Source organism: Manis pentadactyla, chromosome X, assembly GCF_030020395.1.
Source record: "Manis pentadactyla isolate mManPen7 chromosome X, mManPen7.hap1, whole genome shotgun sequence".
In the NCBI taxonomy this organism is placed as follows: domain Eukaryota; kingdom Metazoa; phylum Chordata; class Mammalia; order Pholidota; family Manidae; genus Manis; species Manis pentadactyla.
In genome coordinates, this window is record NC_080038.1 from 16,205,987 (window position 1) to 16,219,873 (window position 13,887).

The 13,887-nt window shown below is 33.3% G+C and overlaps 1 protein-coding gene across 5 annotated transcripts in view; it reads left to right on the forward strand.

Annotated features, from left to right (window-relative positions):
* The window catches only part of CNKSR2 (connector enhancer of kinase suppressor of Ras 2), a 257,408-nt gene that overhangs the window by 127,987 nt on the left and 115,534 nt on the right, over window positions 1-13,887 (forward strand). The window lies entirely within an intron of this gene.

Below are 13,887 nucleotides of genomic sequence, written 5' to 3' on the forward strand. Positions count from 1 at the left end.
GAGGTTATTAGATATGCATTTCTACGTGGACAGGTATAGGATAACAAGATAACATTATACACCCCGTGAATTGGGATAATACTTTTGGAATAGATATCAAAGTGACAATGCATACAAATTCAATCTTTTCTTGATAAAACTTTTAATTTCATTTAACAAATTATTGAATTACCTAGTAGATAATGTTTTTAACAGCATACATTCATTCATCTACTTTAACACTGATTTGTTCATTAAAGTGTCTCGTAGTTCGGTTTATTTTAAATGTCAATTTTTTTTAATTTTTAAAACTTTAATAGCTGAATTGGCTCTTCATTTCCCAAGAGAGGACTGTAGTTTTAAAACTATTGTACCTAAGTAAGTAAGTTCATAAGATTTTCTTGCTCTTTCAACCTTAGATTAGATCTTTCACCCTTTCTAGATTAAGAATGAGTGGCATTCTGTGCCTATGGTAGATTTTCAAGGGCTATTTTTTTTATCTTAAATTTAGAAAATTAACATCATATGACTTTCTTTTCAGACTATTTTCTGTCTCAGCTGATTCACTTGGTTCTCCTATTTCTGCAAAAGTAAAGTGTATTGTCTAGAAAAGTGAGGTTAAAATAATCTGATTATTAATATAATTCTCATTTGAAAAGAAGTTTTTTCTGATAAATACTGTACTAATAGCTTACTAAGTCTTCAGAGTGAATAATTATTTCCTGTTGCACCTTTTAACTAAATTTGCTTTTGCATGTTCTAGTCATAGAAGAAGCTTTTAAAAAGAAAGGCCATGTCCTGGGGAAAAGAAGACTCATGTAAAAAGTCTTGAACTTTCTCAGTTTGATCTTAAGGCAGGAGCTATTTCAGTTTTGGCTTTGAATAAACTGAGAAATTGTGATATTTTGGAGAGGTTCCTGAACACTGATAATTAAAGTTATGTTTCTTCAATGAGTTAATTATCTAAGTGAATAAAAGTTAATGTAAGTTTAAAAAATAATACGTATGGGTGTAAGATTAATAGTAATTAATGCAGAATGTTGATAATTGTCAAAGCCTTTCCACACTGTGACAATTTTGATAATGAGAAAGTTCTCATTACTAGAAACTATACAAAGCAGTTGTCCTGACTTAAGTTTCTTGTCCCCTAGGATGAGGATTTGGGCAGTGGGAAAAAGCAGATGCTTCAGTATACAGTCAGCCTCTCCCTCTTCTAATTCATGCTGCCTCCATTTCTGCAATGTGACCTTAACATATAACATCTGTTGGATAATTGGACCAATTTCCAATTGGTCAACTCTAAGAGGATAGAAATAATATGACAAAAACTAAAACTGATTAAAGAATACTGATGGTGGGGCAAAGATTCTGATATTTATCAAATGAATATGAAAGTCTTTAAAAGAATGCAAGTGAACTAACAAAATCCATATGGATTGGTGATATTTAAATACTGTGAGAATATGTAAATACATCTTTGCATCATAGGAATATTCTAAAATATTGAAAACTACACAGAATGATGGTTGGGGGAACTTGCTTCCAGATTTTGCTCTGAAATTAACTTATGGCTTTAAGTGAATCATAGAAACTATTTAAGCATCAGTTTACCTTTTTATAATAACAACCGTAGCCAACACTTACTATTACAGTGTGCCAGGCATCATGTTAAGGACTTAACCATATTTTATATCATTTACTCCTTACAATCATCCTACAAAGAAAGTGTATGTGGAAATTGAGACTCAGAATGATTATTTACCTCACCCACAACTGAAAGCTGACTCCAAGGCCCATGCTCTTACTTAAGTTTTATTATACTCCTTTCCCAAACTCAAATTATAAAATTATCAAAAGGGGAAGAATTCTAACAATCTTGTAACTAATCTCAGGATTCAATGAGACATTAGGTGGGACCAAGGGTAAAAGAAGAGGAAAGGAAGTAATCATTTACATAGCTGGGCTAGTGAATCAGCTGAACTGAAATTAAAAATGGGGTTGAAATTTGACTTTGTTTCCACTTCCTCACTCACTCCTTTCTTTCAGATAGATACGTAAAACACCTAATGCCAGGCACACATTTGGAGCTCGGTGAAAATTAACTTTCCAACCTTCTTTCCTCTCTTGTACCTGTGACAGCAGTTGAGCTAATTGGATCCCAGTTTCTTGGCAGACTGCTACTAGAACCTACAAATTGATTTTGGAGATAACAGAGACATTCTCTGACAGGAAAATACATTGAATTCCATTAAAGTAGCCTTCCTTAATAATGTGATCAATTACCAGATTATCTTCTTTGTATTCAGTGAGAGGCATATTTGTGCAAGAATGGTGCATGTCATTAACTGTAGCCTACTCTACCCTCTTTTTCTTGTTGTTGCCTGCATTGTGGTCTTGTGTACAGTGCTTTTAACTTCCTACTAAACAATATACAGAGGTGGTGAAATGGAAATTATCTGGGTTTTGTTACTATGAAAGATTTGGTAGGTAGATATATTAATTGAAACAAGTATAAATTATTTGTAGTCTGCAATTACTCCTTCTATCCCTACATTCATTACCAGAGACATTAGGGGTTGGTTATGATGTAATGATTACATTAAAGTATGGCCTAATATTTTTGAAATATATGTTTAATTTTTTGATCCAGTAATTAATTATCCAGAATAGTGAGATATTTCCAATATTATTCTATACTAATTTAGACTCAATAATGAAAAGAGTAATGTTCAATCTTACATTTTGAATGTGATTAGCCCAGTTAGTATTTTTCTCTAACTCTGAAAGTTCCTACTGCTAAAGGTAGCAATATAATATCTGATAACTTTTCTTACTTAAAAATACATAGAAAAGCAATTTGAAAATTTTCCCTAAGAGTCTTAAGAAAGTTGGAATGAATTACAGATGAATTCAAATACTAGTTTTTGAAATTGCTAGTATGATATATCTTCAAGATGTCCAACTAGATGTGCATGTGTTTCTAGTTTGCTGGTTTTAAAAAAGGTGTATTTTTGGATTTAAATGAAACTGGAAGTTCTATGTCCTTTTTCATGTTGCTATATTCTTTATTATAAGTGGCTTTTTAACTTTTCAAATCAACATACTTCTGTGGCTGAGAAACTGTGGCTGCCAGGTAGGAAGAAGAAAAATCATGACCATCCAAGCAAAGCAGACTGAGTACTATTGCATATCTTCCCTTCCATTGAAGATCCAACTCCTCAAAGCTGCTGGAATCTCCCAAGATTTTTGCCACTTCATCTGCCACCACATCCCTCTCTCTGGGAGATACCTCGGCATAGTTTGAACCAACTACTCTGCCCTCATCATGCACTTCTAATATGTTTTTTTAGCTGATAAGACTATTAATAGTTATTAAACCTATCTGGGCATATTCCTAATGAATCTGTTAAATTTCATGTTAATACTGTTTTTGGTGTGTAAGCGTTCTAAAGATTCTATCCATACTAAAAACAGATATATTTTCTTCTTAAGGAATATCAGTTGAAAAGAGTGGGGCATGTGATGGTTGAATCCAGCATTTGGAAAAATTTTCTTTTATTTTGTGTAAATGCTAAAACATACTACTAATTTGAAAGGTCTTCTGGAACCTGGTGACTACATTCTGGCAAGAAATGGTTTAACAGATGTGGCTATAAAGGGTACTGGAATGGAAAATAACCAGATTGGGATAGTTAAGAATAAGATAGACTGCAGCAAATACCCAGGATGTTGGACATTGATTAGTGACAGATGGAAGATGATTACTATAAGTCAGTGGTTTTTGTTACCCCCAAAATGGTACACATTGTTGAACAAGACTCACAGGTGATGGCAGAGGGGGTGGGAGAAAGGAAACAAATTTAAAGGACTATTGAGTCATCTGAAGAGGTCATTCTAACTTCATTTATATAATTCTCAAAGGTCTCCCTTATTCTTTTATTCTTACTCTGGTCTCTCATTTTTGACTCTATCCTCACCCTCTTATTCCTTCAACCACAGAACAATGGAAGAGTATTGTTTAAAGGGGAAGCCAACATAATCAAAATGGATGGAGAGTGTGCTGACCCATTAAAGCCCAGCCCTCCCATTCCCTCCCTGTCACCCACCACCCAACCGCTGGACTTCAGCAGGAAGGAGTGGCTTACTGAGTGGAATCAATACCCTGATATTGGCTAACATCAGTAAACTTTCTTGCTATTTTTAAGCTTACTAAATTGTTAGCCTTATTTTTTTAGACCTCTTTTCTAATTCCATTTTCTCCTGCTTCCCTTTGCACTTGACTATTTCTCCTCCATCCTTCACCTCATTCAGTTTTGTAAAATTCTTGCCTATTTTCTTCTGTTCTCCTTTCTCAAAGGAGAAAACATTTATCTTATAATTCCTTATATTCAAAATACTGAAAACTGAGACCCCACATGGCAGTATTTCTGGTGCACTTCATATCTTATTCCTGTAAACAAAAGGTGTTACTGAAGTCCAGAGATTAAATATGTTAGCATGGTGTTTAACCACTTTATAGTATTACTATAAAATAACTGTTAGAATTCTAAGAAATTGGTATCTGAAACAGAGCAAGTGAGTTGTTCCCTTTTGGAGGGAAAAAAAAAAACATGAAGAGACATTTACCAAAAATTAAAGGAAATGATGCATCATATATTTCGATTACTCAAAATAATATTTTATTTCAGATTCTACCTTATATAGTGGGTAGTTTATGAGATGATCATAGATTTTTTGTTTTGCATTGAACATTGTGGATTTGATGAGACTGTGTGGAAACTGGTTTTCAAATGCCGCATATTGATATAAATGACATCTTTTATTCTGCTCAGAGAACTTCAATTCATTACTTTATTATCCAGTATAACATTTCATGATTTTTGTTATCAAACTTTTATTAAAATGTATTATCTTAAGTTTTTATATAAAGGAGATAAGTTGTATGATGCTTTAATAGTGGTAACCTTCTGTTAACCAATTTATTTTCTCTGCAGGGCTTTACATCCTGATTTCTTTCTTGTTTGTTTATGCGATTCTTACTAGCTTCACCAGGAAAAGAGTAATTACTTTTTTAAGTGGTTTCTCTAATTTATTTTTATTATTAGAATACATCTTTCAGTGTCAACATATAATTAATATGAACTGGTTATTTTACACAGAATTTTTAGAAGTCTCTTTATAAGTGATTATTTTATGTGTTTAAAATGTATCTGTTGGCTGATGTTCTTACCTACTCTGGCTTATTAAAATGTGCAACTTATTTGCAAATCAGTATTAATAACTGCAGCCCTTTTCCTACCCCTATGAAAAAGAAAAAGTCAGCCAATCACAATTGCCTAATCCACTTTCTGTCAATAGTAGGAGTGGGCAAATAGATACATTTAACTGCCGGATGAAGATAAAAAATTATCGCCTGAAAGGAGACACATTAGAGCACCATAAAATAGGAAATTCAAGAGATAATGATAATAACCTTAAATTCTTTTTAGCTTATTTGCCCTAGGATTCACATACAGGATCCACTAAATTAACATTCTGATCAGCATGGTAGCTGAAATTTTAGGTAATGTAGCCACTGATTGCTTTTACATTTCCTCTCATCTTATTACCCTAATACTGGGCAATAAAGGATTTTTTTTTAACTGGGACAGATGGCAGAGAGTGTTCACTATGGCTCTGTTTAAAGCTGACATTGAGTCACCTTTTTTTGTCTGAGTTGTATTTCTGGAAAAATGATTTCTAAAGATAACTTCTATAGCGGAAGTATTGACAGTTCATAAATTAAAGTGTTTTTATTAATAAAGATTTAGAGTGCTGTTTATTTAGCTATATATATGTATATATACATATGCTTTTGGTAAATATAGATATCTATCACAATATTTGCTAGTATTTTCAAATAAGCATATCTTCCTTAAGTGTGTACCAGTAAGTGACATAAAATTATTTGTAACAAAGTTGTGAATTTTTAAGCATGCTGCTATTTGAATATTAGGATTTTGGTTACTATTAAATTACTTTTTTCATTTGGATTTCTAAATTAAATTTAAGCACAATTTTTTTTCACAAGTATAAATGTTTTCTTTATTCTTTCTCAGAATTCTTATAAACAGGAGCCATAGATTTTTACACAACAATGCTTTGTTTCATTCCTTAGTTTTGGTGACTAGAACTCTTCTTTTTATTTTAAAATACACATATTTCCAATGTCTTTGCAACAATAGAAATGAAACATAGGAAGCAATGGCTGAAATGTAATAATTCCCAAATATAACAACACAAATTTGTTTTAAAATTTAATCCACGTAAGGATCTTTTTAAAAACTTAAATTAGAAACCTGTATTGTTATGGTTTTTTCAAATATGTTGCTGATTTTTGGGGGGAATTGAGACTCTGTGGTATGATCAAAGATTCACCCGAAAACGTTTCACTGTGACGTGACTTTCTTCCTCCTGCATCTGTCCATACCAGAGGCTTTCAAACTCACTCAGTTTTGTTCTGGAGAAGTTAAAGGACACCTGGAATGACAATGAAATAAAAATAAAATTGGCTTTGATTTAGTTTTCTATAGCATATATGAATGTAAACCATGAAGTCCCCAAAACAAACCTTTGGCCTTCCAAATATCATATTGAAATGAAAGAAAGAAAAGAAACCTGTATGTTCAAGATGCTAAGCGATTCCCACAGTTTTTGAATCAGCTTGCCACAGAAAAATATACCAGTGATAAAAAGGCTGCAGTTAATGTAAGTGATAGGTAACAGGAGGTAATGGAAGTAACAGGATATGGAAATGTATCACCTTTGGTGAAAACTGTGTGGGTGATTCATAAAACTTAAAGGAAAGAATTATGGTTATTATTTTCTTCCTCTCATGAGCTTCCACATGAGCCAATCAAGGAATTCTGATTCAACCCTCAGAAATTGTTGGTTATGGAGAAAAAGACTCCAGGAGGGTGGTGTGCAATTGTTGAGAATAAGATACTAGTTTCTTGTCATGCTCAAACTGGCTTTCTCTCTTGGACTCCCTATCCAGTCTTTAGCAGTGAGAAATTATGTTCGCTGTACTTTCTTTTTAAGTATAATATATATGTACATTATATAGGTGACTATCTGTGAAATACACATGAAAATATTAAGTACTAAAACATACATGTAAATTCAAATTTTGAGCAGCTAAACATGGGCCAAGTTTTACAGTAAAATCAAGCCACATTAAAAAAAACAAATGCCTTAAATAAAACTGCCTTGACATAGTCTTATTTCACTGGGTAGGTGCCTTTTAAAGTTAGGGAGGATGTGAAATGAGTGGCTCAATGAATAAAGACATAAAATTGTAGAATTTTTCCCCTAATGAAAATAATACTTTTAATTTCCATATTCCTTCTTTTCAAATGCTTGTTCCTTTTATCTTCTCCCAAGATTATCTCTTATAATCATGTTTGTAAAAAATGTCAATAGTAAGATTTTATTTAAAATGGATACACCTTGGGAAATTCCTGAATACTCTGAATTACCTATTTAAATAACTCCCTGCTGGAATTTAAAATCATGTCTTTTGCATATAATTGCTTAACTGAATGCATACCTTTCAGTTTATATTCCTTTATATTAGTAATGTGGGTAATTATCTATTTCTATTCAATAAATGAATGATTGTGAAAGAGCAGAATTAGACTATCTCTAAGTATACTATAGCTTAATATTGTAAGGCTTTCTCATTAGTATTTTGTGAAAAAGATTAATTTTTGAGCAGTGAAGTTTGTAAATATTACTCAAGATTCAGTAGTTCCAGGATCTTTGAAAGATATTGTATATCAGAATTCATTACTTCTGAAATGTTTACAACTGTATGACATTTCGTCCGCATAGCTTGTTTTGCTAAAGAAAGAGGCAGTCATCGTATAAAACGTTGAATTTATTAGATACTTCAATAACTTCTTAGTAATACAAAGGAACAGAACATAATAAATATCTCATCACCAAAATATGTAGCAAAGGCAGAGTGTCATTAGTCACAGCATGATGGGTTGTGTATTGAATTAAGTCTCCTCAGTGCTTTTAAAAAGAGCAGAAAGACATTTGGGCATAGCATGACTCATATCAGACTTACATATAGGTACACCTCAAGTCTCTGAAATTTCCTTTGTGAAGAGTATCATTTATACATTACAATCTGTAAGAGCATGTGTATACACAGGAGCATGTGTAAATGTTAGTACATCTGTTACTTTGCCTTGTGAAGGATAGTAACTTCAAAAACATTTTGTCCTTCCTTCCTGCCTGTAGGTATTGGGAGACTTTCTTGTAGCTCCAAATACAGTTGTGACAAAGGTAAAGAAGGTCTGCATTGATAGGCTTAAATTCTTACCTTTATGCTTATTTGTAACTTTGACTTTGGGGACTGTAGACTAGAGATTATTTTCAAATGTTGGTCAAATAATTCACCAGTTGTTTGGAAATCAGGCTAGCGCAAGTCCTAAAGGTGTCAGAGGAAACTTCCCTCTGTGTACCAAGCGGAAAGGAAGCCTGTCATCACTTCAGCACCAACCCCAAAGCCTCTGTGTGCCTAATCCGGGCAACCCATTGTCCAAGGACCTACCCACTTATGTTGCCCTTCCCCCAGGAGGCCCTGGTGTCTGCTTCAGTCCGATCAAAGCAATTACAAGCCCCATGCACAAGTAAGCAGAACCTCTGGCTTTTAATACTTGGTATCCTTAAAGACTTTCTTGGAAATTTTTATTCCTGTTTGTGTTGTATATAAAATACATTTCAATATACATATTATGGATTACTATAAACTAATAAATGTAATGACTTGATGTTACTTAGAGACCCTGACTTTTGCTACCTTGGACAATCAGGAAGATAATGTTAACAGTTCAGCATATGTGAAAAACATTATCTATAGCTAAAATAATAAGACCTATTTTGTGTAAGATACATATGGTGGTTTTTGAAGGTTCATTCCAGCCCATGAACTTAATGTGAATGAAATAATCTATTAAAATATTGAGAAAGATAATCTTGAACTGTTTAAAACCACTAAAAAATATTTTTCTGGGGGAAAAAACCTTCTTAACAGTGTTTCTATATTGTGTATAATAAAGCAGAATCTTTCTATGACAAACAGGAACTATATCCACTGTTATATTCTTTGTCATAATCACATCACTATGCTTTAGGTCTGGAGTATCCAAGATATAAATACTATTTTTTTCAAATGTTCATTTACATGAAACTTTATTTGGTAATTTGGGGATAAAGGATGTCTATTATAGCTTTAGTATCAAGTATAGTACATTTAGAGAAATATGTAATACTGTATCTTGGTTTTATATACAAAATTAAACTCCCTTTGGAGTTTCAAGGCACTTTATTGTCTCTGAAACATTCACATTCTCATGTCATATTATTTGACTAATTGAGTTATTAACGAATAGTGATTGTGTCTACCATTTGTATGGCACCTTATTTGTTGCAGTTATATCCAGACAAATGAGACTCAGTTTTTATTCTCAAAAAATAAAAAAGAACCTCCAAATCCAGTTTTGTGAGGGTAGGTGGAGAAGAAGAAGGATGAGGAAAAACATGAAACTTTAATAGGAGGCAGTGCTTGAAAAAATGCTACTAGAGTGAGAAAAAAAACAGTGTGCTATGAGATTCATATGAGGAAAATATAGTTTTAGCTATAAAAGGCCCTCTGATGAATATCACATTTAATATGAGACATTATAGATAGGTAAGGATTTATAGGTGGGAGAAAAATTACAATTGGAAGAAGAGTGCCTTTGCAAAGACATGACCAAGGAGAAAAGCACAGTATTTGAGAACATACACTTACTCCACCAACAACTCCACCCAAACTGAACTACTGGAAGTTGCTCACACTAGTGATACTTTGTCTCCTGGCTTTCTTCACTCCCTTAAACTCTGCATTCCCTTCACCTGTCCAACTCCTAAGAAATTCAGCTTAAACTAAATAGGAAACTTTCCCTGAACCCTCAAGGACGAGTTAGCCTTTTGGTGGCTCCCATTGCACCTTGTCTTCATCCTATTGAGATACTTCCTGACTCTATTGTTAATATTTATTCACCCACTCATCTCTCCCCTGGCTCATCATACTCTTGAATGAGGCACAGACTGCGCTGCATACACCACTGTATCCATAGTACATGGTAGGTGCATGTTAAATACTGGTTTTATAAGTTATAATTCTCTTCTTAAAACATTAAACACCTAAAATACTGTAGACATGGGCAAGCTGCTGTCTTCAAGAAGTTTGTCTTCTAAAGCAGCGGTTCTCAAATGTGGTTCCCAGATCAGTAGCGTCAGCATCACTGGGAAACTTGTTTTAAAAAATGCAAATTTTAGAACCTCACCTCAGACCTACTGGATCAAGCTTTCTTCACTCCCCAGGTGATTCTAACACATGCTAAAGTTTGAGAACTGCATTAAAGAGAAATAATAGGAGACAGCTATGACCATATTGACAAAAGACCTATATGAGGAACTGATTCTGTAGTTGGGCCTTTGGAGAGCTTTTCAAAGGTTTAGAAGGGAAGAACACTCCGCACTGCAGCAGTATTCTGGAGTTGCAAAACACTGGAAGCAATAAGACCAATTAGGACTGACTAACTGAAGTCTGACAGCAAGGTACTCAAGCCAGAACTAAGGTGGTGAGAAGAGGTGTTATTTGCTAGGATCCATTATTTAGGACACGTGTGTATTAAAAAGAGGGGGCATGGTGTAGGTGACTCCATACTCCAAACTTGAGAGGATAAAGAGGAACTTTCTGTTATTGCTGTGCTGTTGAATGAGAGCAGGGAGATAAAGAGTTTGATCTTTAAAGTGATGCATTCATTTAAACTAATGGTATATTTAGGGGAGGAAGCTTGCTCTCATAGTGCCTTGTGCTTTAAAATCCAACGTATTTTCCCATGGTTTAGAATCAAACGGACTTGAACATGAACTCTGGCTTTACCACTTACTATATTTGTAATCTTGGCCAAGAATACTTAAATTAATCCAGTTCTTCACATATAAATGGGTTTAATAGTTTACCTCAGGGCTGTTGCTGAAATGAAAATATAAATAAAAGGAATGTAATATAGGTATGAAGAATCTCTCATAGTGAATTATTGCTGCTTGATTATTCAGTAGCTATTAATATGGATGAACTGAACTGTTGGAAATATGTCCCTAGAGTTCTTGATAGGAAGCATGGATGGTTAAAAAGATTTGGGAGTCATATGCAGAAAGCTGTTAGTGGAAGTGCTGGAAAGAGAAGAGATTATTGTGAGAAGACAGCCTGAAATATTAGAAATCTAACAGCCTAGAGAAAACACCTACATTTATTGGCTGTGAAGAGGAACTAAAGGAGGAGGATAAGGAATCAGATGTACGAGGATGACATTCCTTTACTCAAACTAATCTCTTGTCATATCATCTTTTGGCATTTTCCTACCCATTCTGCATATTAGAGTTGGAATGTATTTGACTTTGGCAATCTATTCATTTAGCTGTGTAAGAAGACTGAAACATCTCTTGGTGTTGAGCTCACTTTTTCACAATCAGCCAATGACTTTTTGGATGTCTTTGATTATTAGAATGTTTTTCTTCATATGTATCCCTAACCATTTATTTTTTTAAATTTTGTACCTTATTTAATTCCTTCCCTTATTAGTAGATTATTTTATTACATTTTCGGCCACTGGGGTCTCCTTCTTTCAAAGCTCCCTCTGTCTCATAGTACAGAAAGGCTTTCATTGAAACCAATGTGAAGAATACTTTAGAATCATTTTTTATATTACTATTATTCCTTCACATGGTTTCTAATTCAGGTCTGTCACACTTAATATTTTAAAACTATAGCCAGAAACTAAAAAAAATGGAAAGCTAATCTTGAAAAATGATTAACATGCATTGATATATTTTACCCACTTTGACAAGTGTGAACATTTGGGTTCTAATATGGAACAAATAATCAAGCTCCCAAATTTCTTGAAGCTGGGATACATATCCTTGCCTCATTTTATCGTACTGTCTACTCAGGTGCCCTATAATCGGTCAACCACAAATATCTCAATAACAGTTAAAAAGAAATATATTAATTTCAGGAATTCACTACACTTTATTATGTGGCTGAAGATATGTTAGGATATCATGGAACCAGAACTGGGAATAATTTTTCCTGGAGCTCTAGGGCCATGTCATATTTGCCCTTGAATAGAACGTGGTGCACCCCAATAAATGGGGACAACTGTTAAGAATTATGTGTAATACGGAAGAAAGAAAGTAATGAAGTGATCCAGATTAGGAAGTTTGAGGAAGGACTAAGGGAAAAAAGGACTAGATGAGTGGGAGGCAGGAGATCTGGTTGCTTGTTTAAGAGTATACAAGTACTGGGATGGGACCAATATAGCTAAAACCTACCTATGTTATTGAAAAAATATTACACATAGCTGTGAGTTACTCAGCCAACTTCATTCCCATTCAGTAATTTCTACATGAATCTGACTTAATGCTGAAGTGAAGTGTCCTCTGAAATCATTCACTGAATCAAAAATCAACAGATAAGGTAGACTTTTTGAGCACAGCTGAGTAATAGTTTTTGTTTTGGTTATTTTTACTAATCATCTCAAAATATAATGCACAGAGCAAATGTGATTTCCCATTGCCATCTCTTACTGTTTTAAATAGTGTTGTCTTTCTAGTTCTGTATTTTTTATGGCAATTTCCCATCCATAACCTAATTAGGTCATTCATAAAATTTACCATTTTCTCACTGGAATATTACTATTCATGAAGTAGGTCAATTTATTTTGTTGATGTTTTTATTTATAAAAATAACTCATGTTTATTGCCAAAAGTTCAGGAAACAAAAGTACAAAGAAAATATATATTGTAGTCTTTACTCCCCTTTAATATAACCACTGTTAATTATGATGTATAGCTTTCTATGTTTTCTGTATTTATATACATTTTTTACAAAAGTGAAATTGAATTACATTTGTTATCTTGGAACTTTTTTCCACACAACAATTTTCATAGTCCTTACTAGTGGGATTTACAAAATGTATAGTTTTGGGTTAGTTTAAACAGTACTGCAACACATGTCACACATTTATCTCTGCTTTTGCCCAATGATTTCTTTATAGTAGTCGAAGTAAAATTTCTGATCCAAAAATATATACTTTATATGGATCTTCATGTACATTTGTTTACTTTTGTTTAAAATATTGTTACTGTTATGTCAGAGTAGGACTGATTAAAAAGTAGTACAACTATAATTTTCTGCCATTAAGTAACATTCAGATAAAAAATTAAAATCTACCCAAATTATTGCTTTCTCATTAAAAAAAGTTTTACTTTCTCATGGAAAAACAATTCTGTTTATTGGAATTGTCTATTCAAAAAGACCATAGAGAAAGTGTGAAAGAACAGGATGAATCAAATTGTACTGAACATTACACAGGAAAACACCATCTAGCCTTAAAATTTTTCAACTAGTGACAATGCTCATATCACAGAATAAAATGGAAAGAAATTGGTGGATAGAAACAAAATGCAATTTCGTGTTGAGAACAGATATGCTGAGAGAAAATATGACCATCATATTAACTGCTTTGGTATAGTTAGCAATTATTTGAATAAATTAAATAAACGATAAAATGTGGTTGTCATTAATAAGTTGCTGATAAACTCTTTGTATAAACAATATGTTTTCTCTCTCCAAACCTTGAACTCAAAAATGTGCTTGCATATTTTTTGGCAGGCAAAATTAACACTTAGATTTGAACTCACTTTGCTTTGACTCTTGGCTTGTAGAAATGGCTGTAGTGACACTATGGAGCTATCAGAGGAGTCAGAACAAATGTAATACACCTTTGAGCACATAATAATCCC